Below are 27,626 nucleotides of genomic sequence, written 5' to 3' on the forward strand. Positions count from 1 at the left end.
TGCTTCACATGTGTGTTGCATGGAGTCGACCAAGTTGCGTCACCTGTGTACAGGTATTGTAGTCCAGGATGATCGGAGTGGCCACTCCATTATGTTAGTGTTGTTGGATGTTGAAGATGCTGTGTGCTTACTTGTGTGTTTGGGGTGGTTGTCTAGTTGAAAGACACATTTGAAGGGTGTCTCCTCTTTGGCATAAGTCAACACAATGTCTTGAAGTATTGTGCTTGTGCTACCATGCTTCACCGTGTTCTGTGGTTTGAACAGTGGTGATGTCATCACTCCACAAAATGTTGTGGTATTTTCCTTTACTGAAAATTGTAACCTCTTCAGCGCATGTTAATTTTTCAACAATGGGACTTTGCATAGGTGTCATTTAGGTTATTGTTTGATTCATCTGAATGGTAGTGTTCTGTTTTCTCCCACGTCTTTGTGGTTTTGGTTGCTATTTTAAAGGATTTGAGATGATTGTAGTTGAGCGGTTTGTACTTTTCTGGTTGTCTTGATACTTTTGAATCAAAGTATGCTGTTGTGAACAATGACCCATGTTCCAGTGATTTTCAGACAAATGCACTAGAACTAGCATGTAGAACATTTGCTGCCTTGGTCCTTAAATGACGGCCACCTGTTTGACTTGAGTAATAGAACTCCACACTGCTGTTATTTTGAACACAATGACTGTTGTTGAAAGTGGTGAAATTGTGTTAGGGTTGTGTCTTGTCATGCCTCTGTCACAATAGAAAGGTGAATGTCCAGCCACGAAAAGTCCCAGGTGAGTATGTTTCTATTCTTGTTTTATCTCAAAAATCTATTGGGTAAACTTGCTGCACTTGCTAACTAGGTGTGTGTCCCTCCATGTGAGCCATAACTCCATTTCCTTCATGTGTTTCAGGTGTTATTGTGTCTACCAGGTTGTACTTCATGTGGACCTAAGAAACCTCTAAGCTGTTCCACCAGTGTTACTGAGGATCAACAGTGGTAAGTGGTTGTACAGTTCAGTGTTTGTTCATTAAATCAAAAGAGACTTTATATTAATGTGTTTGTAAACCATGTCATGTGTTACAGGTTTGTTGAAGCACCTGGATTGTGTCACCGCTGGATTTGTGAGTAGATTTGAACAGTTATTGGTTTGAATGTAGTTGATCTATTGCTGCTTGTTCCATGTGAGATGTAGAGTTGTGTTCAAAATAATAGCAGTGTGTTAATAATAAATAAATAAATAAATAAAAGATAGCAGTGTCTGCATTGTTCTTTACAAAGTCAAACATTTATTGTATGAAGTGAAAAATGCTTGAAGATGTGTCTTGTCTGTGAATCACTGAACTTGTATTTAGTTGTACAAGCAGTGTGTTTGAGAACTGCTTCACATGTGTGTTGCATGGAGTCGACCAAGTTGCGTCACCTGTGTACAGGTATTGTAGTCCAGGATGATCGGAGTGGCCACTCCATTATGTTAGTGTTGTTGGATGTTGAAGATGCTGCGTGCTTACTTGTGTGTTTGGGGTGGTTGTCTTGTTGAAAGACACATTTGAAGGGTGTCTCCTCTTTGGCATAAGGCAACATGATGTCTTGAAGTATTGTGCTTGTGCTACCATGCTTCACCGTGTTCTGTGGTTTGAACAGTGTTGCCTTCATCACTCCACAAAATGTTGTGGTATTTTCCTTTAAGGAAAATTGTAACCTTTTCAGCACATGTTGATTTTTCAACAATGGGACTTTGCATAGGTGTCATTTAGGTTATTGTTTGATTCATCTGAATGGTAGTGTTCTGTTGTCTTCCACGTCTTTGTGGTTTTGGTTGCTATTTTAAAGGATTTGAGATGATTGTAGTTGAGCGGTTTGTACTTTTCTGGTTGTCTTGATACTTTTGAATCAAAGTATGCTGTTGTTGTGAACAATGACCCATGTTCCAGTGATTTTCAGACAAATGCACTAGAACTAGCATGTAGAACATTTGCTGCCTTGGTCCTTAAATGAGGGCCACCTGTTTGACTTGAGTAATAGAACTCCACACTGCTGTTATTTTGAACACAATGACTGTTGTTGAAAGTGGTGAAATTGTGTTAGGGTTGTGTCTTGTCATGCCTCTGTCACAATAGAAAGGTGATTGTTCAGCCAGGAAAAGTCCCAGGTGAGTATGTTTCTATTCTTTTCTCTTCTCAAAAATCTATTGGGTGAACCTGCATGGTTTTCTAAATAGTAATTTATTTTTGTGTAAGTCCAGTTTTTGTATGAATGCCACACAGTGTTTGCTAAATGAGACCCTTGATTGTTTTGTCTGTCATACAGGGCCGATGAGGACAGCGGCTCACTGGTTAGGTGTAGCGATGTTGTTTGAGGTAAGTAATGTATTAAGAGCAAATAGTCTGAATAATCTGTACACACTGACGTTATTAAAAATAAAGACGACCACTTCTTTCCTCTTTCAGACATTGTACTGAAAGTCCTTGGTGGTGGGAGGGAACCACATGGAAAATGGTGAGTTTGATCTAAAATAGATTATCAGCTTTTAAAGATTGTTGTTTAGCAGCAAGTAGGTATGTGTTCCTCCAGGTGAGCCATAAGTCCTGGTTACTGTATGTCCTTCATGTGTTTCAGGTGTTATTGTGTCTACCAGGTTGTACTTCATGTGGACCTAAGAAACCTCTAAGCTGTTCCACAAGTGTTACTGAGGATCAACAGTGGTAAGTGGTTGTACAGTTCAGTGTTTGTTCATTAAATCAAAAGAGACTTTATATTAATGTGTGTTTGTAAACCATGTCATGTGTTACAGGTTTGTTGAAGCACCTGGATTGTGTCACTGCTGGATTTGTGAGTAGATTTGAACAGTTATTGTTTGAATGTAGTTGATCTATTGCTGCTTGTTCCATGTGAGAAGTAGAGTTGTGTTCAAAGTAATAGCAGTGTGTTTTAAACAATATAATAAAATAAAATAAAAGATAGCAGTGTCTGCATTGTTCTTTACAAAGTCAAACATTTATTGTATGAAGTAAAAAATGCTAGATGTGTCTTGTCTGTGAATCACTGAAGTTGTATTTAGTTGTACAAGCAGTGTGTTTGAGAACTGCTTCACATGTGTGTTGCATGGAGTCGACCAAGTTGCGTCACCTGTGTACAGGTATTGGAGTCCAGGATGATCGGAGTGGCCACTCCATAATGTTAGTGTTGTTGTTGGATGTTGAAGATGCTGTGTGCTTACTTGTGTGTTTGGGGTGGTTGTCTTGTTGAAACACACATTTGAAGGGTGTCTCCTCTTTGGCATAAGTCAACACAATGTCTTGAAGTATTGTGCTTGTGCCACCATGCTTCAACAATGGGACTTTGCTTAGGTGTCATTTAGGTTATTGTCTGATTCATCTGAATGGTAGTGTTCTGTTGTCTTCCACGTCTTTGTGGTTTTGGTTGCTATTTTAAAGGATTTGAGATGATTGAAGTTGAGCGGTTTGTACTTTTGTAGTTGTCTTAATACTTTTGAATCAAAGTATGCTGTTGTTGTGAACATTGACCCATGTTCCAGTGATTTTCAGACAAATGCACTAGAACTAGCATGTAGAACATTTGCTGCCTTGGTCCTTAAATGAGGGCCACCTGTTTGACTTGAGTAATAGAACTCCACACTGCTGTTATTTTGAACACAATGACTGTTGTTGAAAGTGGTGAAATTGTGTTAGGGTTGTGTCTTGTCATGCCTCTGTCACAATAGAAAGGTGAATGTCCAGCCACGAAAAGTCCCAGGTGAGTATGTTTCTATTCTTGTTTTATCTCAAAAATCTATTGGGTAAACTTGCTGCACTTGCTAACTAGGTGTGTGTCCCTCCATGTGAGCCATAACTCCATTTCCTTCATGTGTTTCAGGTGTTATTGTGTCTACCAGGTTGTACTTCATGTGGACCTAAGAAACCTCTAAGCTGTTCCACCAGTGTTACTGAGGATCAACAGTGGTAAGTGGTTGTACAGTTCAGTGTTTGTTCATTAAATCAAAAGAGACTTTATATGAATGTGTGTTTGTAAACCATGTCATGTGTTACAGGTTTGTTGAAGCACCTGGATTGTGTCACTGCTGGATTTGTGAGTACATTTGAACAGTTATTGGTTTGAATGTAGTTGATCTATTGCTGCTTGTTCCATGTGAGATGTAGAGTTGTGTTCAAAATAATAGCAGTGTGTTAATAAAAAATAAATAAATAAAAGATAGCAGTGTCTGCATTGTTCTTTACAAAGTCAAACATTTATTGTATGAAGTGAAAAATGCTTGAAGATGTGTCTTGTCTGGGAATCATTGAACTTGCATTTAGTTGTACGAGCAGTGTGTTTGAGAACTGCTTCACATGTGTGTTGCATGGAGTCGACCAAGTTGTGTCACCTGTGTACACGTATTGTAGTCCAGGATGATCGGAGTGGCCACTCCATTATGTTAGTGTTGTTGGATGTTGAAGATGCTGTGTGCTTACTTGTGTGTTTGGGGTGGTTGTCTAGTTGAAACACACATTTGAAGGGTGTCTCCTCTTTGGCATAAGTCAACACAATGTCTTGAAGTATTGTGCTTGTGCTACCATGCTTCACCGTGTTCTGTGGTTTGAACAGTGGTGATGTCATCACTCCACAAAATGTTGTGGTATTTTCCTTTACTGAAAATTGTAACCTCTTCAGCACATGTTAATTTTTCAACAATGGGACTTTGCGTAGGATTCATTTTGGTTATTGTTTGATTCATCTGAATGGTAGTGTTCTGTTGTCTTCCACGTCTTTGTGGTTTTGGTTGCTATTTTAAAGGATTTGAGATGATTGTAGTTGAGCGGTTTGTACTTTTCTGGTTGTCTTGATACTTTTGAATCAAAGTATGCTGTTGTTGTGAACAATGACCCATGTTCCAGTGATTTTCAGACAAATGCACTAGAACTAGCATGTAGAACATTTGCTGCCTTGGTCCTTAAATGAGGGCCACCTGTTTGACTTGAGTAATAGAACTCCACACTGCTGTTATTTTGAACACAATGACTGTTGTTGAAAGTGGTGAAATTGTGTTAGGGTTCTGTCTTGTCATGCCTCTGTCACAATAGAAAGGTGATTGTTCAGCCAGGAAAAGTCCCAGGTGAGTATGTTTCTATTCTTTTCTCTTCTCAAAAATCTATTGGGTGAACCTGCATGGTTTTCTAAATAGTAATTTAGTTTTGTGTAAGTCCAGTTTTTGTATGAATGCCACACAGTGTTTGCTAAATGAGACCCTTGATTGTTTTGTCTGTCATACAGGGCCGATGAGGACAGCGGCTCACTCGTTATGTGGAGTGATGTTGTTTGAGGTAAGTAATGTATTAAGAGCAAATAGTCTGAATAATCTGTACACACTGACGTTGTTTATAGTTGTAAAAAAATAAAGACGACCACTTCTGTCCCCTTTTAGACATTGTACTGAAAGTCCTTGGTGGTGGGAGGGAACCACATGGAAAGTGGTGAGTGTGATCTAAAATAGATTATCAGCTTTTAAAGATTGTTGTTTAGCAGCAAGTAGGTATGTGTTCCTCCAGGTAAGCCATAAGTCCTGGTTACTGTATGTCCTTCATGTGTTTCAGGTGTTATTGTGTCTACCAGGTTGTACTTCATGTGGACCTAAGAAACCTCTAAGCTGTTCCACCAGTGTTACTGAGGATCAACAGTGGTAAGTGGTTGTACAGTTCAGTGTTTGTTCATTAAATCAAAAGAGACTTTATATGAATGTGTGTTTGTAAACCATGTCATGTGTTACAGGTTTGTTGAAGCACCTGGATTGTGTCACTGCTGGATTTGTGAGTACATTTGAACAGTTATTGGTTTGAATGTAGTTGATCTATTGCTGCTTGTTCCATGTGAGATGTAGAGTTGTGTTCAAAATAATAGCAGTGTGTTAATAAAAAATAAATAAATAAAAGATAGCAGTGTCTGCATTGTTCTTTACAAAGTCAAACATTTATTGTATGAAGTGAAAAATGCTTGAAGATGTGTCTTGTCTGGGAATCATTGAACTTGCATTTAGTTGTACGAGCAGTGTGTTTGAGAACTGCTTCACATGTGTGTTGCATGGAGTCGACCAAGTTGTGTCACCTGTGTACACGTATTGTAGTCCAGGATGATCGGAGTGGCCACTCCATTATGTTAGTGTTGTTGGATGTTGAAGATGCTGTGTGCTTACTTGTGTGTTTGGGGTGGTTGTCTAGTTGAAACACACATTTGAAGGGTGTCTCCTCTTTGGCATAAGTCAACACAATGTCTTGAAGTATTGTGCTTGTGCTACCATGCTTCACCGTGTTCTGTGGTTTGAACAGTGGTGATGTCATCACTCCACAAAATGTTGTGGTATTTTCCTTTACTGAAAATTGTAACCTCTTCAGCACATGTTAATTTTTCAACAATGGGACTTTGCGTAGGATTCATTTTGGTTATTGTTTGATTCATCTGAATGGTAGTGTTCTGTTGTCTTCCACGTCTTTGTGGTTTTGGTTGCTATTTTAAAGGATTTGAGATGATTGTAGTTGAGCGGTTTGTACTTTTCTGGTTGTCTTGATACTTTTGAATCAAAGTATGCTGTTGTTGTGAACAATGACCCATGTTCCAGTGATTTTCAGACAAATGCACTAGAACTAGCATGTAGAACATTTGCTGCCTTGGTCCTTAAATGAGGGCCACCTGTTTGACTTGAGTAATAGAACTCCACACTGCTGTTATTTTGAACACAATGACTGTTGTTGAAAGTGGTGAAATTGTGTTAGGGTTCTGTCTTGTCATGCCTCTGTCACAATAGAAAGGTGATTGTTCAGCCAGGAAAAGTCCCAGGTGAGTATGTTTCTATTCTTTTCTCTTCTCAAAAATCTATTGGGTGAACCTGCATGGTTTTCTAAATAGTAATTTAGTTTTGTGTAAGTCCAGTTTTTGTATGAATGCCACACAGTGTTTGCTAAATGAGACCCTTGATTGTTTTGTCTGTCATACAGGGCCGATGAGGACAGCGGCTCACTCGTTATGTGGAGCGATGTTGTTTGAGGTAAGTAATGTATTAAGAGCAAATAGTCTGAATAATCTGTACACACTGACGTTATTAAAAATAAAGACGACCACTTCTTTCCTCTTTCAGACATTGTACTGAAAGTCCTTGGTGGTGGGAGGGAACCACATGGAAAATGGTGAGTTTGATCTAAAATAGATTATCAGCTTTTAACGATTGTTGTTTAGCAGCAAGTAGGTATGTGTTCCTCCAGGTAAGCCATAAGTCCTGGTTACTGTATGTCCTTCATGTGTTTCAGGTGTTATTGTGTCTACCAGGTTGTACTTCATGTGGACCTAAGAAACCTCTAAGCTGTTCCACCAGTGTTACTGAGGATCAACAGTGGTAAGTGGTTGTACAGTTCAGTGTTTGTTCATTAAATCAAAAGAGACTTTATATGAATGTGTGTTTGTAAACCATGTCATGTGTTACAGGTTTGTTGAAGCACCTGGATTGTGTCACTGCTGGATTTGTGAGTACATTTGAACAGTTATTGTTTGAATGTAGTTGATCTATTGCTGCTTGTTCCATGTGAGAAGTAGAGTTGTGTTCAAAGTAATAGCAGTGTGTTTTAAACAATATAATAAAATAAAATAAAAGATAGCAGTGTCTGCATTGTTCTTTACAAAGTCAAACATTTATTGTATTGAGTGAAAAATGCTAGAAGATGTCTTGTCTGTGAATCACTGAACTTGTATTTAGTTGTACAAGCAGTGTGTTTGAGAACTGCTTCACATGTGTGTTGCATGGAGTCGACCAAGTTGCGTCACCTGTGTACAGGTATTGTAGTCCAGGATGATCGGAGTGGCCACTCCATAATGTTAGTGTTGTTGTTGGATGTTGAAGATGCTGTGTGCTTACTTGTGTGTTTGGGGTGGTTGTCTTGTTGAAACACACATTTGAAGGGTGTCTCCTCTTTGGCATAAGTCAACATGATGTCTTGAAGTATTGTGCTTGTGCTACCATGCTTCACAGTGTTCTGTGGTTTGAACAGTGTTGCCTTCATCACTCCACAAAATGTTGTGGTATTTTCCTTTAAGGAAAATTGTAACCTTTTCAGCACATGTTGATTTTTCAACAATGGGACTTTGCGTAGGATTCATTTAGGTTATTGTTTGATTCATCTGAATGGTAGTGTTCTGTTGTCTTCCACGTCTTTGTGGTTTTGGTTGCTATTTTAAAGGATTTGAGATGATTGTAGTTGAGCGGTTTGTACTTTTCTGGTTGTCTTGATACTTTTGAATCAAAGTATGCTGTTGTTGTGAACAATGACCCATGTTCCAGTGATTTTCAGACAAATGCACTAGAACTAGCATGTAGAACATTTGCTGCCTTGGTCCTTAAATGACGGCCACCTGTTTGACTTGAGTAATAGAACTCCACACTGCTGTTATTTTGAACACAATGACTGTTGTTGAAAGTGGTGAAATTGTGTTAGGGTTCTGTCTTGTCATGCCTCTGTCACAATAGAAAGGTGATTGTTCAGCCAGGAAAAGTCCCAGGTGAGTATGTTTCTATTCTTTTCTCTTCTCAAAAATCTATTGGGTGAACCTGCATGGTTTTCTAAATAGTAATTTAGTTTTGTGTAAGTCCAGTTTTTGTATGAATGCCACACAGTGTTTGCTAAATGAGACCCTTGATTGTTTTGTCTGTCATACAGGGCCGATGAGGACAGTGGATCACTCGTTAGGTGGAGTGATGTTGTTTGAGGTAAGTAATGTATTAAGAGCAAATAGTCTGAATAATCTGTACACACTGACGTTGTTAAAAATAAAGACGACCACTTCTTTCCTCTTTCAGACATTGTACTGAAAGTCCTTGGTGGAGGGAGGGAACCACATGGAAAATGGTGAGTTTGATCTAAAATAGATTATCAGCTTGTAAAGATTGTAGTTTAGCAGCAAGCAGGTATGTGTTCCTCCAGGTGAGCCATAAGTCCTGGTTACTGTATGTCCTTCATGTGTTTCAGGTGTTATTGTGTCTACCAGGTTGTACTTCATGTGGACCTAAGAAACCTCTAAGCTGTTCCACCAGTGTTACTGAGGATCAACAGTGGTAAGTGGTTGTACAGTTCAGTGTTTGTTCATTAAATCAAAAGAGACTTTATATTAATGTGTGTTTGTAAACCATGTCATGTGTTACAGGTTTGTTGAAGCACCTGGATTGTGTCACTGCTGGATTTGTGAGTAGATTTGAACAGTTATTGTTTGAATGTAGTTGATCTATTGCTGCTTGTTCCATGTGAGAAGGAGAGTTGTGTTCAAAATAATAGCAGTGTGTTTTAAACAATATAATAAAATAAAATAAAAGATAGCAGTGTCTGCATTGTTCTTTACAAAGTCAAACATTTATTGTATGAAGTAAAAAATGCTAGATGTGTCTTGTCTGTGAATCACTGAAGTTGTATTTAGTTGTACAAGCAGTGTGTTTGAGAACTGCTTCACATGTGTGTTGCATGGAGTCGACCAAGTTGCGTCACCTGTGTACAGGTATTGTAGTCCAGGATGATCGGAGTGGCCACTCCATTATGTTAGTGTTGTTGTTGGATGTTGAAGATGCTGCGTTCTTACTTGTTTGTTTGGGGTGGTTGTCTTGTTGAAACACACATTTGAAGGGTGTCTCCTCTTTGGCATGAGTCAACACAATGTCTTGAAGTATTGTGCTTGTGCCACCATGCTTCAACAATGGGACTTTGCTTAGGTGTCATTTAGGTTATTGTCTGATTCATCTGAATGGTAGTGTTCTGTTGTCTTCCACGTCTTTGTGGTTTTGGTTGCTATTTTAAAGGATTTGAGATGATTGAAGTTGAGCGGTTTGTACTTTTCTGGTTGTCTTGATACTTTTGAATCAAAGTATGCTGTTGTTGTGAACAATGACCCATGTTCCAGTGATTTTCAGACAAATGCACTAGAACTAGCATGTAGAACATTTGCTGCCTTGGTCCTTAAATGAGGGCCACCTGTTTGACTTGAGTAATAGAACTCCACACTGCTGTTATTTTGAACACAATGACTGTTGTTGAAATTGTGTTAGGGTTGTGTCTTGTCATGCCTCTGTCACAATAGAGAGGTGATTGTTCAGCCAGGAAAAGTCCCAGGTGAGTATGTTTCTATTCTTCTCAAAAATCTATTGGGTGAACCTGCATGGTTTTCTAATTTGTAATTTAGTTTTGTGTAAGTCCAGTTTTTGTATGAATGCCACACAGTGTTTGCTAAATGAGACCCCTGATGTTTTCTCTGTTTGTCATACAGGGCCGATGAGGACAGCGGCTCACTGGTTAGGTGGAGCGATGTTGTTTGAGGTAAGTAATGTATTAAGAGCAAATAGTCTGAATAATCTGTACACACTGACGTTGTTTATAGTTGTAAAAAAATAAAGACGACCACTTCTGTCCCCTTTTAGACATTGTACTGAAAGTCCTTGGTGGTGGGAGGGAACCACATGGAAAATGGTGAGTGTGATCTAAAATAGATTATCAGCTTTTAAAGATTGTTGTTTAGCAGCAAGTAGGTATGTGTTCCTCCAGGTGAGCCATAAGTCCTGGTTACTGTATGTCCTTCATGTGTTTCAGGTGTTATTGTGTCTACCAGGTTGTACTTCATGTGGACCTAAGAAACCTCTAAGCTGTTCCACCAGTGTTACTGAGGATCAACAGTGGTAAGTGGTTGTACAGTTCAGTGTTTGTTCATTAAATCAAAAGAGACTTTATATTAATGTGTTTGTAAACCATGTCATGTGTTACAGGTTTGTTGAAGCACCTGGATTGTGTCACCGCTGGATTTGTGAGTAGATTTGAACAGTTATTGGTTTGAATGTAGTTGATCTATTGCTGCTTGTTCCATGTGAGATGTAGAGTTGTGTTCAAAATAATAGCAGTGTGTTAATAATAAATAAATAAATAAATAAAAGATAGCAGTGTCTGCATTGTTCTTTACAAAGTCAAACATTTATTGTATGAAGTGAAAAATGCTTGAAGATGTGTCTTGTCTGTGAATCACTGAACTTGTATTTAGTTGTACAAGCAGTGTGTTTGAGAACTGCTTCACATGTGTGTTGCATGGAGTCGACCAAGTTGCGTCACCTGTGTACAGGTATTGTAGTCCAGGATGATCGGAGTGGCCACTCCATTATGTTAGTGTTGTTGGATGTTGAAGATGCTGCGTGCTTACTTGTGTGTTTGGGGTGGTTGTCTTGTTGAAAGACACATTTGAAGGGTGTCTCCTCTTTGGCATAAGGCAACATGATGTCTTGAAGTATTGTGCTTGTGCTACCATGCTTCACCGTGTTCTGTGGTTTGAACAGTGTTGCCTTCATCACTCCACAAAATGTTGTGGTATTTTCCTTTAAGGAAAATTGTAACCTTTTCAGCACATGTTGATTTTTCAACAATGGGACTTTGCATAGGTGTCATTTAGGTTATTGTTTGATTCATCTGAATGGTAGTGTTCTGTTGTCTTCCACGTCTTTGTGGTTTTGGTTGCTATTTTAAAGGATTTGAGATGATTGTAGTTGAGCGGTTTGTACTTTTCTGGTTGTCTTGATACTTTTGAATCAAAGTATGCTGTTGTTGTGAACAATGACCCATGTTCCAGTGATTTTCAGACAAATGCACTAGAACTAGCATGTAGAACATTTGCTGCCTTGGTCCTTAAATGAGGGCCACCTGTTTGACTTGAGTAATAGAACTCCACACTGCTGTTCTTTTGAACACAATGACTGTTGTTGAAAGTGGTGAAATTGTGTTAGGGTTGTGTCTTGTCATGCCTCTGTCACAATAGAAAGGTGATTGTTCAGCCAGGAAAAGTCCCAGGTGAGTATGTTTCTATTCTTTTCTCTTCTCAAAAATCTATTGGGTGAACCTGCATGGTTTTCTAAATAGTAATTTATTTTTGTGTAAGTCCAGTTTTTGTATGAATGCCACACAGTGTTTGCTAAATGAGACCCTTGATTGTTTTGTCTGTCATACAGGGCCGATGAGGACAGCGGCTCACTGGTTAGGTGTAGCGATGTTGTTTGAGGTAAGTAATGTATTAAGAGCAAATAGTCTGAATAATCTGTACACACTGACGTTATTAAAAATAAAGACGACCACTTCTTTCCTCTTTCAGACATTGTACTGAAAGTCCTTGGTGGTGGGAGGGAACCACATGGAAAATGGTGAGTTTGATCTAAAATAGATTATCAGCTTTTAAAGATTGTTGTTTAGCAGCAAGTAGGTATGTGTTCCTCCAGGTGAGCCATAAGTCCTGGTTACTGTATGTCCTTCATGTGTTTCAGGTGTTATTGTGTCTACCAGGTTGTACTTCATGTGGACCTAAGAAACCTCTAAGCTGTTCCACAAGTGTTACTGAGGATCAACAGTGGTAAGTGGTTGTACAGTTCAGTGTTTGTTCATTAAATCAAAAGAGACTTTATATTAATGTGTGTTTGTAAACCATGTCATGTGTTACAGGTTTGTTGAAGCACCTGGATTGTGTCACTGCTGGATTTGTGAGTAGATTTGAACAGTTATTGTTTGAATGTAGTTGATCTATTGCTGCTTGTTCCATGTGAGAAGTAGAGTTGTGTTCAAAGTAATAGCAGTGTGTTTTAAACAATATAATAAAATAAAATAAAAGATAGCAGTGTCTGCATTGTTCTTTACAAAGTCAAACATTTATTGTATGAAGTAAAAAATGCTAGATGTGTCTTGTCTGTGAATCACTGAAGTTGTATTTAGTTGTACAAGCAGTGTGTTTGAGAACTGCTTCACATGTGTGTTGCATGGAGTCGACCAAGTTGCGTCACCTGTGTACAGGTATTGGAGTCCAGGATGATCGGAGTGGCCACTCCATAATGTTAGTGTTGTTGGATGTTGAAGATGCTGTGTGCTTACTTGTGTGTTTGGGGTGGTTGTCTTGTTGAAACACACATTTGAAGGGTGTCTCCTCTTTGGCATAAGTCAACACAATGTCTTGAAGTATTGTGCTTGTGCCACCATGCTTCAACAATGGGACTTTGCTTAGGTGTCATTTAGGTTATTGTCTGATTCATCTGAATGGTAGTGTTCTGTTGTCTTCCACGTCTTTGTGGTTTTGGTTGCTATTTTAAAGGATTTGAGATGATTGAAGTTGAGCGGTTTGTACTTTTGTAGTTGTCTTAATACTTTTGAATCAAAGTATGCTGTTGTTGTGAACATTGACCCATGTTCCAGTGATTTTCAGACAAATGCACTAGAACTAGCATGTAGAACATTTGCTGCCTTGGTCCTTAAATGAGGGCCACCTGTTTGACTTGAGTAATAGAACTCCACACTGCTGTTATTTTGAACACAATGACTGTTGTTGAAAGTGGTGAAATTGTGTTAGGGTTGTGTCTTGTCATGCCTCTGTCACAATAGAAAGGTGAATGTCCAGCCACGAAAAGTCCCAGGTGAGTATGTTTCTATTCTTGTTTTATCTCAAAAATCTATTGGGTAAACTTGCTGCACTTGCTAACTAGGTGTGTGTCCCTCCATGTGAGCCATAACTCCATTTCCTTCATGTGTTTCAGGTGTTATTGTGTCTACCAGGTTGTACTTCATGTGGACCTAAGAAACCTCTAAGCTGTTCCACCAGTGTTACTGAGGATCAACAGTGGTAAGTGGTTGTACAGTTCAGTGTTTGTTCATTAAATCAAAAGAGACTTTATATGAATGTGTGTTTGTAAACCATGTCATGTGTTACAGGTTTGTTGAAGCACCTGGATTGTGTCACTGCTGGATTTGTGAGTAGATTTGAACAGTTATTGTTTGAATGTAGTTGATCTATTGCTGCTTGTTCCATGTGAGATGTAGAGTTGTGTTCAAAATAATAGCAGTGTGTTAATAAAAAATAAATAAATAAAAGATAGCAGTGTCTGCATTGTTCTTTACAAAGTCAAACATTTATTGTATGAAGTGAAAAATGCTTGAAGATGTGTCTTGTCTGTGAATCATTGAACTTGTATTTAGTTGTACGAGCAGTGTGTTTGAGAACTGCTTCACATGTGTGTTGCATGGAGTCGACCAAGTTGTGTCACCTGTGTACAGGTAGTGTAGTCCAGGATGATCGGAGTGGCCACTCCATTATGTTAGTGTTGTTGGATGTTGAAGATGCTGTGTGCTTACTTGTGTGTTTGGGGTGGTTGTCTAGTTGAAAGACACATTTGAATGGTGTCTCCTCTTTGGCATAAGTCAACACAATGTCTTGAAGTATTGTGCTTGTGCTACCATGCTTCACCGTGTTCTGTGGTTTGAACAGTGGTGATGTCATCACTCCACAAAATGTTGTGGTATTTTCCTTTACTGAAAATTGTAACCTCTTCAGCACATGTTAATTTTTCAACAATGGGACTTTGCATAGGTGTCATTTAGGTTATTGTCTGATTCCTCTGAATGGTAGTGTTCTGTTGTCTCCCACGTCTTTGTGGTTTTGGTTGCTATTTTAAAGGATTTGAGATGATTGTAGTTGAGCGGTTTGTACTTTTCTGGTTGTCTTGATACTTTTGAATCAAAGTATGCTGTTGTGAACAATGACCCATGTTCCAGTGATTTTCAGACAAATGCACTAGAACTAGCATGTAGAACATTTGCTGCCTTGGTCCTTAAATGACGGCCACCTGTTTGACTTGAGTAATAGAACTCCACACTGCTGTTATTTTGAACACAATGACTGTTGTTGAAAGTGGTGAAATTGTGTTAGGGTTGTGTCTTGTCATGCCTCTGTCACAATAGAAAGGTGATTGTTCAGCCACGAAAAGTCCCAGGTGAGTATGTTTCTATTCTTGTTTTATCTCAAAAATCTATTGGGTAAACTTGCTGCACTTGCTAACTAGGTGTGTGTCCCTCCATGTGAGCCATAACTCCATTTCCTTCATGTGTTTCAGGTGTTATTGTGTCTACCAGGTTGTACTTCATGTGGACCTAAGAAACCTCTAAGCTGTTCCACCAGTGTTTTTGAGGATCAACAGTGGTAAGTGGTTGTACAGTTCAGTGTTTGTTCATTAAATCAAAAGAGACTTTATATCAATGTGTGTTTGTAAACCATGTCATGTGTTACAGGTTTGTTGAAGCACCTGGATTGTGTCACTGCTGGATTTGTGAGTACATTTGAACAGTTATTGTTTGAATGTAGTTGATCTATTGCTGCTTGTTCCATGTGAGATGTAGAGTTGTGTTCAAAATAATAGCAGTGTGTTAATAATAAATAAATAAATAAATAAAAGATAGCAGTGTCTGCATTGTTCTTTACAAAGTCAAACATTTATTGTATGAAGTGAAAAATGCTTGAAGATGTGTCTTGTCTGTGAATCACTGAACTTGTATTTAGTTGTACAAGCAGTGTGTTTGAGAACTGCTTCACATGTGTGTTGCATGGAGTCGACCAAGTTGTGTCACCTGTGTACAGGTATTGTAGTCCAGGATGATCGGAGTGGCCACTCCATTATGTTAGTGTTGTTGGATGTTGAAGATGCTGTGTGCTTACTTGTGTGTTTGGGGTGGTTGTCTAGTTGAAAGACACATTTGAAGGGTGTCTCCTCTTTGGCATAAGGCAACATGATGTCTTGAAGTATTGTGCTTGTGCTACCATGCTTCACCGTGTTCTGTGGTTTGAACAGTGGTGATGTCATCACTCCACAAAATGTTGTGGTATTTTCCTTTAAGGAAAATTGTAACCTCTTCAGCACATGTTAATTTTTCAACAATGGGACTTTGCATAGGTGTCATTTAGGTTATTGTCTGATTCATCTGAATGGTAGTGTTCTGTTGTCTCCCATGTGTTTGTGGTTTTGGTTGTTATTTTAAAGGATTTGAGATGATTGAAGTTGAACAGTTTGTACTTTTCTGGTTGTCTTGATACTTTTGAATCAAAGTATGCTGTTGTTGTGAACAATGACCCATGTTCCAGTGATTTTCAGACAAATGCACTAGAACTAGCATGTAGAACATTTGCTGCCTTGGTCCTTAAATGAGGGCCACCTGTTTGACTTGAGTAATAGAACTCCACACTGCTGTTATTTTGAACACAATGACTGTTGTTGAAATTGTGTTAGGGTTGTGTCTTGTCATGCCTCTGTCACAATAGAGAGGTGATTGTTCAGCCAGGAAAAGTCCCAGGTGAGTGTTTCTATTCTTCTCAAAAATCTATTGGGTGAACCTGCATGGTTTTCTAATTTGTAATTTAGTTTTGTGTAAGTCCAGTTTTTGTATGAATGCCACACAGTGTTTGCTAAATGAGACCCCTGATGTTTTCTCTGTTTGTCATACAGGGCCGATGAGGACAGCGGCTCACTCGTTATGTGGAGCGATGTTGTTTGAGGTAAGTAATGTATTAAGAGCAAATAGTCTGAATAATCTGTACACACTGACGTTGTTTATAGTTGTAAAAAAATAAAGACGACCACTTCTGTCCCCTTTCAGACATTGTACTGAAAGTCCTTGGTGGTGGGAGGGAACCACATGGAAAGTGGTGAGTGTGATCTAAAATAGATTATCAGCTTTTAAAGATTGTTGTTTAGCAGCAAGTAGGTATGTGTTCCTCCAGGTGAGCCATAAGTCCTGGTTACTGTATGTCCTTCATCCTTTTCAGGTGTTATTGTGTCTACCAGGTTGTACTTCATGTGGACCTAAGAAACCTCTAAGCTGTTCCACCAGTGTTACTGAGGATCAACAGTGGTAAGTGGTTGTACAGTTCAGTGTTTGTTCATTAAATCAAAAGAGACTTTATATGAATGTGTGTTTGTAAACCATGTCATGTGTTACAGGTTTGTTGAAGCACCTGGATTGTGTCACTGCTGGATTTGTGAGTAGATTTGAACAGTTATTGTTTGAATGTAGTTGATCTATTGCTGCTTGTTCCATGTGAGATGTAGAGTTGTGTTCAAAATAATAGCAGTGTGTTAATAAAAAATAAATAAATAAAAGATAGCAGTGTCTGCATTGTTCTTTACAAAGTCAAACATTTATTGTATGAAGTGAAAAATGCTTGAAGATGTGTCTTGTCTGTGAATCATTGAACTTGTATTTAGTTGTACGAGCAGTGTGTTTGAGAACTGCTTCACATGTGTGTTGCATGGAGTCGACCAAGTTGTGTCACCTGTGTACAGGTAGTGTAGTCCAGGATGATCGGAGTGGCCACTCCATTATGTTAGTGTTGTTGGATGTTGAAGATGCTGTGTGCTTACTTGTGTGTTTGGGGTGGTTGTCTAGTTGAAAGACACATTTGAAGGGTGTCTCCTCTTTGGCATAAGTCAACACAATGTCTTGAAGTATTGTGCTTGTGCTACCATGCTTCACCGTGTTCTGTGGTTTGAACAGTGGTGATGTCATCACTCCACAAAATGTTGTGGTATTTTCCTTTACTGAAAATTGTAACCTCTTCAGCACATGTTAATTTTTCAACAATGGGACTTTGCTTAGGTGTCATTTAGGTTATTGTCTGATTCCTCTGAATGGTAGTGTTCTGTTGTCTCCCACGTCTTTGTGGTTTTGGTTGCTATTTTAAAGGATTTGAGATGATTGTAGTTGAGCGGTTTGTACTTTTCTGGTTGTCTTGATACTTTTGAATCAAAGTATGCTGTTGTGAACAATGACCCATGTTCCAGTGATTTTCAGACAAATGCACTAGAACTAGCATGTAGAACATTTGCTGCCTTGGTCCTTAAATGACGGCCACCTGTTTGACTTGAGTAATAGAACTCCACACTGCTGTTATTTTGAACACAATGACTGTTGTTGAAAGTGGTGAAATTGTGTTAGGGTTGTGTCTTGTCATGCCTCTGTCACAATAGAAAGGTGAATGTCCAGCCACGAAAAGTCCCAGGTGAGTATGTTTCTATTCTTGTTTTATCTCAAAAATCTATTGGGTAAACTTGCTGCACTTGCTAACTAGGTGTGTGTCCCTCCATGTGAGCCATAACTCCATTTCCTTCATGTGTTTCAGGTGTTATTGTGTCTACCAGGTTGTACTTCATGTGGACCTAAGAAACCTCTAAGCTGTTCCACCAGTGTTTTTGAGGATCAACAGTGGTAAGTGGTTGTACAGTTCAGTGTTTGTTCATTAAATCAAAAGAGACTTTATATCAATGTGTGTTTGTAAACCATGTCATGTGTTACAGGTTTGTTGAAGCACCTGGATTGTGTCACTGCTGGATTTGTGAGTAGATTTGAACAGTTATTGTTTGAATGTATTTGATCTATTGCTGCTTGTTCCATGTGAGATGTAGAGTTGTGTTCAAAATAATAGCAGTGTGTTAATAATAAATAAATAAATAAATAAAAGATAGCAGTGTCTGCATTGTTCTTTACAAAGTCAAACATTTATTGTATGAAGTGAAAAATGCTTGAAGATGTGTCTTGTCTGTGAATCACTGAACTTGTATTTAGTTGTACAAGCAGTGTGTTTGAGAACTGCTTCACATGTGTGTTGCATGGAGTCGACCAAGTTGTGTCACCTGTGTACAGGTATTGTAGTCCAGGATGATCGGAGTGGCCACTCCATTATGTTAGTGTTGTTGGATGTTGAAGATGCTGTGTGCTTACTTGTGTGTTTGGGGTGGTTGTCTAGTTGAAAGACACATTTGAAGGGTGTCTCCTCTTTGGCATAAGGCAACATGATGTCTTGAAGTATTGTGCTTGTGCTACCATGCTTCACCGTGTTCTGTGGTTTGAACAGTGGTGATGTCATCACTCCACAAAATGTTGTGGTATTTTCCTTTAAGGAAAATTGTAACCTCTTCAGCACATGTTAATTTTTCAACAATGGGACTTTGCATAGGTGTCATTTAGGTTATTGTCTGATTCATCTGAATGGTAGTGTTCTGTTGTCTCCCATGTGTTTGTGGTTTTGGTTGTTATTTTAAAGGATTTGAGATGATTGAAGTTGAACAGTTTGTACTTTTCTGGTTGTCTTGATACTTTTGAATCAAAGTATGCTGTTGTTGTGAACAATGACCCATGTTCCAGTGATTTTCAGACAAATGCACTAGAACTAGCATGTAGAACATTTGCTGCCTTGGTCCTTAAATGAGGGCCACCTGTTTGACTTGAGTAATAGAACTCCACACTGCTGTTATTTTGAACACAATGACTGTTGTTGAAATTGTGTTAGGGTTGTGTCTTGTCATGCCTCTGTCACAATAGAGAGGTGATTGTTCAGCCAGGAAAAGTCCCAGGTGAGTGTTTCTATTCTTCTCAAAAATCTATTGGGTGAACCTGCATGGTTTTCTAATTTGTAATTTAGTTTTGTGTAAGTCCAGTTTTTGTATGAATGCCACACAGTGTTTGCTAAATGAGACCCCTGATGTTTTCTCTGTTTGTCATACAGGGCCGATGAGGACAGCGGCTCACTCGTTATGTGGAGCGATGTTGTTTGAGGTAAGTAATGTATTAAGAGCAAATAGTCTTAATAATCTGTACACACTGACGTTGTTTATAGTTGTAAAAAAATAAAGACGACCACTTCTGTCCCCTTTTAGACATTGTACTGAAAGTCCTTGGTGGTGGGAGGGAACCACATGGAAAGTGGTGAGTGTGATCTAAAATAGATTATCAGCTTTTAAAGATTGTTGTTTAGCAGCAAGTAGGTATGTGTTCCTCCAGGTAAGCCATAAGTCCTGGTTACTGTATGTCCTTCATGTGTTTCAGGTGTTATTGTGTCTACCAGGTTGTACTTCATGTGGACCTAAGAAACCTCTAAGCTGTTCCACCAGTGTTACTGAGGATCAACAGTGGTAAGTGGTTGTACAGTTCAGTGTTTGTTCATTAAATCAAAAGAGACTTTATATGAATGTGTGTTTGTAAACCATGTCATGTGTTACAGGTTTGTTGAAGCACCTGGATTGTGTCACTGCTGGATTTGTGAGTACATTTGAACAGTTATTGGTTTGAATGTAGTTGATCTATTGCTGCTTGTTCCATGTGAGATGTAGAGTTGTGTTCAAAATAATAGCAGTGTGTTAATAAAAAATAAATAAATAAAATAAAAGATAGCAGTGTCTGCATTGTTCTTTACAAAGTCAAACATTTATTGTATTGAGTGAAAAATGCTAGAAGATGTGTCTTGTCTGTGAATCACTGAACTTGTATTTAGTTGTACAAGCAGTGTGTTTGAGAACTGCTTCACATGTGTGTTGCATGGAGTCGACCAAGTTGTGTCACCTGTGTACAGGTATTGTAGTCCAGGATGATCGGAGTGGCCACTCCATTATGTTAGTGTTGTTGGATGTTGAAGATGCTGTGTGCTTACTTGTGTGTTTGGGGTGGTTGTCTAGTTGAAAGACATATTTGAAGGGTGTCTCCTCTTTGGCATAAGTCAACACAATGTCTTGAAGTATTGTGCTTGTGCTACCATGCTTCACCAAGTTCTGTGGTTTGAACAGTGGTGATGTCATCACTCCACAAAATGTTGTGGTATTTTCCTTTACTGAAAATTGTAACCTCTTCAGCACATGTTAATTTTTCAACAATGGGACTTTGCATAGGTGTCATTTAGGTTATTGTTTGATTCATCTGAATGGTAGTGTTCTGTTTTCTTCCACGTCTTTGTGGTTTTGGTTGCTATTTTAAAGGATTTGAGATGATTGTAGTTGAGCGGTTTGTACTTTTCTGGTTGTCTTGATACTTTTGAATCAAAGTATGCTGTTGTTGTGAACAATGACCCATGTTCAAGTGATTTTCAGACAAATGCACTAGAACTAGCATGTAGAACATTTGCTGCCTTGGTCCTTAAATGACGGCCACCTGTTTGACTTGAGTAATAGAACTCCACACTGCTGTTATTTTGAACACAATGACTGTTGTTGAAAGTGGTGAAATTGTGTTAGGGTTGTGTCTTGTCATGCCTCTGTCACAATAGAGAGGTGATTGTTCAGCCAGGAAAAGTCCCAGGTGAGTGTTTCTATTCTTCTCAAAAATCTATTGGGTGAACCTGCATGGTTTTCTAATTTGTAATTTAGTTTTGTGTAAGTCCAGTTTTTGTATGAATGCCACACAGTGTTTGCTAAATGAGACCCCTGATGTTTTCTCTGTTTGTCATACAGGGCCGATGAGGACAGCGGCTCACTCGTTATGTGGAGCGATGTTGTTTGAGGTAAGTAATGTATTAAGAGCAAATAGTCTGAATAATCTGTACACACTGACGTTGTTTATAGTTGTAAAAAAATAAAGACGACCACTTCTGTCCCCTTTTAGACATTGTACTGAAAGTCCTTGGTGGTGGGAGGGAACCACATGGAAAATGGTGAGTGTGATCTAAAATAGATTATCAGCTTTTAAAGATTGTTGTTTAGCAGCAAGTAGGTATGTGTTCCTCCAGGTGAGCCATAAGTCCTGGTTACTGTATGTCCTTCATGTGTTTCAGGTGTTATTGTGTCTACCAGGTTGTACTTCATGTGGACCTAAGAAACCTCTAAGCTGTTCCACCAGTGTTACTGAGGATCAACAGTGGTAAGTGGTTGTACAGTTCAGTGTTTGTTCATTAAATCAAAAGAGACTTTATATGAATGTGTGTTTGTAAACCATGTCATGTGTTACAGGTTTGTTGAAGCACCTGGATTGTGTCACTGCTGGATTTGTGAGTACATTTGAACAGTTATTGTTTGAATGTAGTTGATCTATTGCTGCTTGTTCCATGTGAGATGTAGAGTTGTGTTCAAAATAATAGCAGTGTGTTAATAAAAAATAAATAAATAAAAGATAGCAGTGTCTGCATTGTTCTTTACAAAGTCAAACATTTATTGTATGAAGTGAAAAATGCTTGAAGATGTGTCTTGTCTGTGAATCATTGAACTTGTATTTAGTTGTACGAGCAGTGTGTTTGAGAACTGCTTCACATGTGTGTTGCATGGAGTCGACCAAGTTGTGTCACCTGTGTACAGGTAGTGTAGTCCAGGATGATCGGAGTGGCCACTCCATAATGTTAGTGTTGTTGGATGTTGAAGATGCTGCGTGCTTACTTGTGTGTTTGGGGTGGTTGTCTTGTTGAAACACACATTTGAAGGGTGTCTCCTCTTTGGCATAAGGCAACATGATGTCTTGAAGTATTGTGCTTGTGCCACCATGCTTCACAGTGTTCTGTGGTTTGAACAGTGTTGCCTTCATCACTCCACAAAATGTTGTGGTATTTTCCTTTACTGAAAATTGTAACCTCTTCAGCACATGTTAATTTTTCAACAATGGGACTTTGCATAGGTGTCATTTTGGTTATTGTTTGATTCATCTGAATGGTAGTGTTCTGTTTTCTCCCACGTCTTTGTGGTTTTGGTTGCTATTTTAAAGGATTTGAGATGATTGTAGTTGAGCGGTTTGTACTTTTCTGGTTGTCTTGATACTTTTGAATCAAAGTATGCTGTTGTGAACAATGACCCATGTTCCAGTGATTTTCAGACAAATGCACTAGAACTAGCATGTAGAACATTTGCTGCCTTGGTCCTTAAATGACGGCCACCTGTTTGACTTGAGTAATAGAACTCCACACTGCTGTTATTTTGAACACAATGACTGTTGTTGAAAGTGGTGAAATTGTGTTAGGGTTGTGTCTTGTCATGCCATGCCTCTGTCACAATAGAAAGGTGAATGTCCAGCCACGAAAAGTCCCAGGTGAGTATGTTTCTATTCTTGTTTTATCTCAAAAATCTATTGGGTAAACTTGCTGCACTTGCTAACTAGGTGTGTGTCCCTCCATGTGAGCCATAACTCCATTTCCTTCATGTGTTTCAGGTGTTATTGTGTCTACCAGGTTGTACTTCATGTGGACCTAAGAAACCTCTAAGCTGTTCCACCAGTGTTACTGAGGATCAACAGTGGTAAGTGGTTGTACAGTTCAGTGTTTGTTCATTAAATCAAACGAGACTTTATATCAATGTGTGTTTGTAAACCATGTCATGTGTTACAGGTTTGTTGAAGCACCTGGATTGTGTCACTGCTGGATTTGTGAGTAGATTTGAACAGTTATTGGTTTGAATGTAGTTGATCTATTGCTGCTTGTTCCATGTGAGATGTAGAGTTGTGTTCAAAATAATAGCAGTGTGTTAATAATAAATAAATAAATAAATAAAAGATAGCAGTGTCTGCATTGTTCTTTACAAAGTCAAACATTTATTGTATGAAGTGAAAAATGCTTGAAGATGTGTCTTGTCTGTGAATCACTGAACTTGTATTTAGTTGTACAAGCAGTGTGTTTGAGAACTGCTTCACATGTGTGTTGCATGGAGTCGACCAAGTTGCGTCACCTGTGTACACGTGTTGTAGTCCTGGATGATCGGAGTGGCCACTCCATTATGTTAGTGTTGTTGGATGTTGAAGATGCTGTGTGCTTACTTGTGTGTTTGGGGTGGTTGTCTAGTTGAAAGACACATTTGAAGGGTGTCTCCTCTTTGGCATAAGTCAACACAATGTCTTGAAGTATTGTGCTTGTGCTACCATGCTTCAACAATGGGACTTTGCTTAGGTGTCATTTTGGTTATTGTTTGATTCATCTGAATGGTAGTGTTCTGTTGTCTTCTACATCTTTGTGGTTTTGGTTGCTATTTTAAAGGATTTGAGATGATTGTAGTTGAGCGGTTTGTACTTTTCTAGTTGTCTTGATACTTTTGAATCAAAGTATGCGGTTGTTGTGTACAATGACCCATGTTCCAGTGATTTTCAGACAAATGCACTAGAACTAGCATGTAGAACATTTGATGCCTTGGTCCTTAAATGAGGGCCAGCTGTTTGACTTGAGTAATAGAACTCCACACTGCTGTTCTTTTGAACACAATGACTGTTGTTGAAAGTGGTGAAATTGTGTTAGGGTTGTGTCTTGTCATGCCTCTGTCACAATAGAGAGGTGATTGTTCAGCCAGGAAAAGTCCCAGGTGAGTGTTTCTATTCTTCTCAAAAATCTATTGGGTGAACCTGCATGGTTTTCTAATTTGTAATTTAGTTTTGTGTAAGTCCAGTTTTTGTATGAATGCCACACAGTGTTTGCTAAATGAGACCCCTGATGTTTTCTCTGTTTGTCATACAGGGCTGATGAGGACAGCGGCTCACTCGTTATGTGGAGCGATGTTGTTTGAGGTAAGTAATGTATTAAGAGCAAATAGTCTTAATAATCTGTACACACTGACGTTGTTTATAGTTGTAAAAAAATAAAGACGACCACTTCTGTCCCCTTTTAGACATTGTACTGAAAGTCCTTGGTGGTGGGAGGGAACCACATGGAAAGTGGTGAGTGTGATCTAAAATAGATTATCAGCTTTTAAAGATTGTTGTTTAGCAGCAAGTAGGTATGTGTTCCTCCAGGTAAGCCATAAGTCCTGGTTACTGTATGTCCTTCATGTGTTTCAGGTGTTATTGTGTCTACCAGGTTGTACTTCATGTGGACCTAAGAAACCTCTAAGCTGTTCCACCAGTGTTACTGAGGATCAACAGTGGTAAGTGGTTGTACAGTTCAGTGTTTGTTCATTAAATCAAAAGAGACTTTATATGAATGTGTGTTTGTAAACCATGTCATGTGTTACAGGTTTGTTGAAGCACCTGGATTGTGTCACTGCTGGATTTGTGAGTAGATTTGAACAGTTATTGGTTTGAATGTAGTTGATCTATTGCTGCTTGTTCCATGTGAGATGTAGAGTTGTGTTCAGAATAATAGCAGTGTGTTAATAAAAAATAAATAAATAAAATAAAAGATAGCAGTGTCTGCATTGTTCTTTACAAAGTCAAACATTTATTGTATTGAGTGAAAAATGCTAGAAGATGTGTCTTGTCTGTGAATCACTGAACTTGTATTTAGTTGTACAAGCAGTGTGTTTGAGAACTGCTTCACATGTGTGTTGCATGGAGTCGACCAAGTTGTGTCACCTGTGTACAGGTATTGTAGTCCAGGATGATCGGAGTGGCCACTCCATTATGTTAGTGTTGTTGGATGTTGAAGATGCTGTGTGCTTACTTGTGTGTTTGGGGTGGTTGTCTAGTTGAAAGACACATTTGAAGGGTGTCTCCTCTTTGGCATAAGTCAACACAATGTCTTGAAGTATTGTGCTTGTGCTACCATGCTTCACCGTGTTCTGTGGTTTGAACAGTGGTGATGTCATCACTCCACAAAATGTTGTGGTATTTTCTTTTACTGAAAATTGTAACCTCTTCAGCACATGTTAATTTTTCAACAATGGGACTTTGCATAGGTGTCATTTAGGTTATTGTCTGATTCATCTGAATGGTAGTGTTCTGTTGTCTCCCACGTCTTTGTGGTTTTGGTTGCTATTTTAAAGGATTTGAGATGATTGAAGTTGAACAGTTTGTACTTTTCTGGTTGTCTTGATACTTTTGAATCAAAGTATGCTGTTGTTGTGAACAATGACCCATGTTCCAGTGATTTTCAGACAAATGCACTAGAACTAGCATGTAGAACATTTGCTGCCTTGGTCCTTAAATGAGGGCCACCTGTTTGACTTGAGTAATAGAACTCCACACTGCTGTTATTTTGAACACAATGACTGTTGTTGAAATTGTGTTAGGGTTGTGTCTTGTCATGCCTCTGTCACAATAGAGAGGTGATTGTTCAGCCAGGAAAAGTCCCAGGTGAGTGTTTCTATTCTTCTCAAAAATCTATTGGGTGAACCTGCATGGTTTTCTAATTTGTAATTTAGTTTTGTGTAAGTCCAGTTTTTGTATGAATGCCACACAGTGTTTGCTAAATGAGACCCCTGATGTTTTCTCTGTTTGTCATACAGGGCCGATGAGGACAGCGGCTCACTCGTTATGTGGAGTGATGTTGTTTGAGGTAAGTAATGTATTAAGAGCAAATAGTCTGAATAATCTGTACACACTGATGTTGTTTATAGTTGTAAAAAAAATAAAGACGACCACTTCTGTCCCCTTTTAGACATTGTACTGAAAGTCCTTGGTGGTGGGAGGGAACCACATGGAAAGTGGTGAGTGTGATCTAAAATAGATTATCAGCTTTTAAAGATTGTTGTTTAGCAGCAAGTAGGTATGTGTTCCTCCAGGTAAGCCATAAGTCCTGGTTACTGTATGTCCTTCATGTGTTTCAGGTGTTATTGTGTCTACCAGGTTGTACTTCATGTGGACCTAAGAAACCTCTAAGCTGTTCCACCAGTGTTACTGAGGATCAACAGTGGTAAGTGGTTGTACAGTTCAGTGTTTGTTCATTAAATCAAAAGAGACTTTATATGAATGTGTGTTTGTAAACCATGTCATGTGTTACAGGTTTGTTGAAGCACCTGGATTGTGTCACTGCTGGATTTGTGAGTACATTTGAACAGTTATTGGTTTGAATGTAGTTGATCTATTGCTGCTTGTTCCATGTGAGATGTAGAGTTGTGTTCAAAATAATAGCAGTGTGTTAATAAAAAATAAATAAATAAAATAAAAGATAGCAGTGTCTGCATTGTTCTTTACAAAGTCAAACATTTATTGTATTGAGTGAAAAATGCTAGAAGATGTGTCTTGTCTGTGAATCACTGAACTTGTATTTAGTTGTACAAGCAGTGTGTTTGAGAACTGCTTCACATGTGTGTTGCATGGAGTCGACCAAGTTGTGTCACCTGTGTACAGGTATTGTAGTCCAGGATGATCGGAGTGGCCACTCCATTATGTTAGTGTTGTTGGATGTTGAAGATGCTGTGTGCTTACTTGTGTGTTTGGGGTGGTTGTCTAGTTGAAAGACACATTTGAAGGGTGTCTCCTCTTTGGCATAAGTCAACACAATGTCTTGAAGTATTGTGCTTGTGCTACCATGCTTCACCGTGTTCTGTGGTTTGAACAGTGGGGATGTCATCACTCCACAAAATGTTGTGGTATTTTCTTTTACTGAAAATTGTAACCTCTTCAGCACATGTTAATTTTTCAACAATGGGACTTTGCATAGGTGTCATTTAGGTTATTGTCTGATTCATCTGAATGGTAGTGTTCTGTTGTCTCCCACGTCTTTGTGGTTTTGGTTGCTATTTTAAAGGATTTGAGATGATTGAAGTTGAACAGTTTGTACTTTTCTGGTTGTCTTGATACTTTTGAATCAAAGTATGCTGTTGTTGTGAACAATGACCCATGTTCCAGTGATTTTCAGACAAATGCACTAGAACTAGCATGTAGAACATTTGCTGCCTTGGTCCTTAAATGAGGGCCACCTGTTTGACTTGAGTAATAGAACTCCACACTGCTGTTATTTTGAACACAATGACTGTTGTTGAAATTGTGTTAGGGTTGTGTCTTGTCATGCCTCTGTCACAATAGAGAGGTGATTGTTCAGCCAGGAAAAGTCCCAGGTGAGTGTTTCTATTCTTCTCAAAAATCTATTGGGTGAACCTGCATGGTTTTCTAATTTGTAATTTAGTTTTGTGTAAGTCCAGTTTTTGTATGAATGCCACACAGTGTTTGCTAAATGAGACCCCTGATGTTTTCTCTGTTTGTCATACAGGGCCGATGAGGACAGCGGCTCACTCGTTATGTGGAGTGATGTTGTTTGAGGTAAGTAATGTATTAAGAGCAAATAGTCTGAATAATCTGTACACACTGATGTTGTTTATAGTTGTAAAAAAAATAAAGACGACCACTTCTGTCCCCTTTTAGACATTGTACTGAAAGTCCTTGGTGGTGGGAGGGAACCACATGGAAAGT

At 38.8% G+C, this 27,626-nt stretch overlaps 2 long non-coding RNA genes across 2 annotated transcripts in view; both read left to right on the plus strand.

Annotated features, from left to right (window-relative positions):
- The window catches only part of LOC138407086 (uncharacterized), a 45,473-nt gene that overhangs the window by 11,236 nt on the left and 6,611 nt on the right, over positions 1–27,626 (plus strand). The window lies entirely within an intron of this gene.
- LOC138407101 (uncharacterized) lies at positions 16,425–23,166 on the plus strand. Its single transcript, XR_011240539.1, has 3 exons — positions 16,425–16,479; positions 17,972–18,038; positions 22,903–23,166. It is a non-coding gene; the product is annotated as an uncharacterized lncRNA (long non-coding RNA).

This window comes from Paralichthys olivaceus, chromosome 24, assembly GCF_024713975.1.
Source record: "Paralichthys olivaceus isolate ysfri-2021 chromosome 24, ASM2471397v2, whole genome shotgun sequence".
NCBI lineage: Eukaryota > Metazoa > Chordata > Actinopteri > Pleuronectiformes > Paralichthyidae > Paralichthys > Paralichthys olivaceus.